The sequence below is a fragment of the Nansenia antarctica genome (assembly GCF_963989245.1).
Source record: "Nansenia antarctica genome assembly, contig: SCAFFOLD_913, whole genome shotgun sequence".
Lineage (NCBI taxonomy): Eukaryota > Metazoa > Chordata > Actinopteri > Argentiniformes > Microstomatidae > Nansenia > Nansenia antarctica.
The window spans coordinates 12,501-15,634 of record NW_027662714.1 but is presented as its reverse complement, the minus strand read 5'-3'; positions in this window follow the sequence as shown (position 1 = coordinate 15,634).

Below are 3,134 nucleotides of genomic sequence, written 5' to 3'. Positions count from 1 at the left end.
TGGTAGTGGTAGTGGTGGAGGTGGAGGTGGTGGAGATGGTGGTGAGGGTGGAGGTGGAGGTGGTGGAGATGGTGGTGGTGGTGGAGGTGGCAGGGGTGGTGGTAGTGGTAGTGGTGGAGGTGGTGGTGGAGGTGGAGGTGGAGGTGGAGGTGGAGGTGGTAGGGGTGGTGGTAGTGGTAGTGGTGGAGGTGGAGGTGGAGGTGGGGGTAGGGGTGTGAGCCAGAGCGAAGGCTATAGTGGATCTAGACCAGCTCCTCAGCTGCAGGTGTCTGATGAAGATGGATCGTGCTGTCGGGATTTGTTTGGTTGAACTGGATAGGTCTACTTTTCTCTCCCTCTCTCTCTCTGCCTCTTACTCACCCCCTCTCTCTGTCTCTCTCTCTGTCTCCCTCTCTGTCTCTCTCTTTCCATCTCTCTCTTGCTCTCTCTCTCTGTCTCTCTCTCTTCCTCTCTCTCTCTCTCCCTCTCTCTCCCTCTCTCTCTCTCTTTCTGTCTCTCTCTTGCTCTCTCTTGCTCCCTCTCTCCCTCTCTCGCTCTCTCCCTCTCTCCCTCTCTCTCTCTGTCTCTATTGACAGATCGACTGCCAGTTGTCTGCTGTTGAATATGCATTTCCCAATATGCATTTGCACTTCCGTCGAAGATTCATGGTCATTCTGTACCGTTGTGGGATGATCTACGACTGACATCAGTGAGGAAGAAATCAATAAAAGACCTTCAAAAACACCACAACAACAACAACAACAACTAAACAAAACTGAAATGACATCCATCCATGCTGTGTTCACCTGGAGAGAACGACAGCGTATGACTCTATGAGGCCGTACCAGGAGAGAGAGGCTGGTGGAGGTAGAAATCGGAGAACGGGGCAGGCTCGTTGTAGCGCTCCACCAGCACAAACACACACACACACACACACACACACACACACACACACACACACAGGTGGTCCGCTATTCATGGGGTCTTTAAATAGACTCTTCTCCCACGCCGTGGAGAAGGCTACAGCGGCATGCATGCATTTATGACGTGTGTGTGTGTGTGTGTGTGTGTGTGTCTGTGTGTTTGTGTGTGCTCGTGTGTGTGTGTGTGTGTGTGTGTTTCTGTTTCTGTGTGTGCGCGTGTGTGTTTGTGTGTGTGTGTCTGTGTGTCTGTGTGTTTGTGTGTGTGTGTGTGTGTGTGTGTTTGTGTGTGTGTGTGTGTGTGTGTGTGTGCCCTACTTCTGGCTGGATGCACAGAGGTCTCTCTGAGGCCCGGAGAAGCTGGAACAATGTCGCAGAGACGCACCGAGAGAGAGGATCTTAGAACACTTTGCTTTTGTTTGAAGTTTTTAACACTAGAACAGCCAAAGGTGGGGACATTTAACACTAGAACAGCCATGGGTGGAGTCTTTTAACACTAGAACAGCCATAGGTGGAGTCATTTAACACTAGAACAGCCATGGGTGGGGTCATTTAACACTAGAACAGCTGTGGGTGGGGTCATTTAACACTAGAACAGCCATGGGTGGGGTCATTTACACTAGAACAGCCGTGGGTGGGGTCATTTAACACTAGAACAGCCATGGGTGGGGTCATTTAACACTAGAACAGCCGTGGGTGGGGTCATTTAAAACTAGAACAGCCGTGGGTGGGGTCATTTAACACTAGAACAGCCATGGGTGGGGTCATTTAACACTAGAACAGCTATGGGTGGGGTCATTTAACACTAGAACAGCCATGGGTGGGGTCATTTAACACTAGAACAGCCATGGGTGGGGTCATTAACACTAGAACAGTCATGGGTGGGGTCATTTAACACTAGAACAGCTGTGGGTGGGGTCATTAACACTAGAACAGCCATGGGTGGGGTCATTTAACACTAGAACAGCCGTGGGTGGGGTCATTTAACACTAGAACAGCCATGGGTGGAGTCATTTAACACTAGAACAGCCATGGGTGGAGTCATTTAACACTAGAACAGCCATGGGTGGGGTCATTTAACACTAGAACAGCCGTGGGTGGGGTCATTTAACACTAGAACAGCCGTGGTTGGGGTCATTTAACACTAGAACAGCTATGGGTGGGGGTCATTTAATAATAACTAATAATAATAATTCATTGAATTTATATAGCGCTTTTCCGAGGCTCAAAGACGCTGACAATCTAGGGGATACGGAAAACACAAAAACAACAAGTAACATGGAACACAGAGTCAGCGAACGGGGAGGGGGGGGGGGGGGGGGGGGAGGTGGTTAGGGGTAGGGGAGGCTGTATGCATATCAGGGGGGTGGCTGGGTTAGGGGAGATGGGTAGGGGTAGGGGAGGTTGTATGCGTGTCAAGGGGGGGGGGGGGGCGGGGGGGCCGGGATGGGGGAGATGGCTAGGGGTAGGGGAGGCTGTAGGCATTGGAGAACAGGTAGGTTTTGAGGTGGGATTTAAAAGTGAGGAGTGAGGGTGAGTCTCTGAGTGGTTGAGGGAGAGAGTTCCAGAGGCGGGGTGCAGCTCGTGAAAAGGCACGGTGACCGAAGCCTTTGAGTTTTGAGGGTGGGACAGTGAGGGGAACAATGGATGAGGATCAGAGGGTACGGGTAGGGCGGTGGGGGAGACACTAGAACAGCCATGGGTGGGGTCATTTAACACTAGAACAGCTATGGGTGGGGTCATTTAACACTAGAACAGCCGTGGGTGGGGTCATTTAACACTAGAACAGCTATGGGTGTGGTCATTTAACACTAGAACAGCCATGGGTGGGGTCATTTAACACTAGAACAGCCGTGGGTGGGGTCATTTAATACTAGAACAGCTATGGGTGGGGTCATTTGACCAAGTGAGTAAAAAACACTTTTTTTTACTTTTTTCACAGACTTATATAGCGCCTTATTCCAAAGCGCTTTACAACAGCCTCTCATTCACCCATACCAATGGCGGCAAGCTACCATGCAAGGGAGCTCATTGGGAGCAATTTGGGGTTCAGTGTCTTGCCCAAGGACACCTCGACAAGTGGCCAGCCGGGGCTTGAATCGCCGATCTGCCAACCTTGCGATCATTAGACGCAGACTCTACCTCCTGCGCCACAGCCGCCCTCAAGTGTCATAAACATGTTATATCTTTGCACTCGATCAAATTTCAGAACCCTCCTTTCATGACTTCTCATAG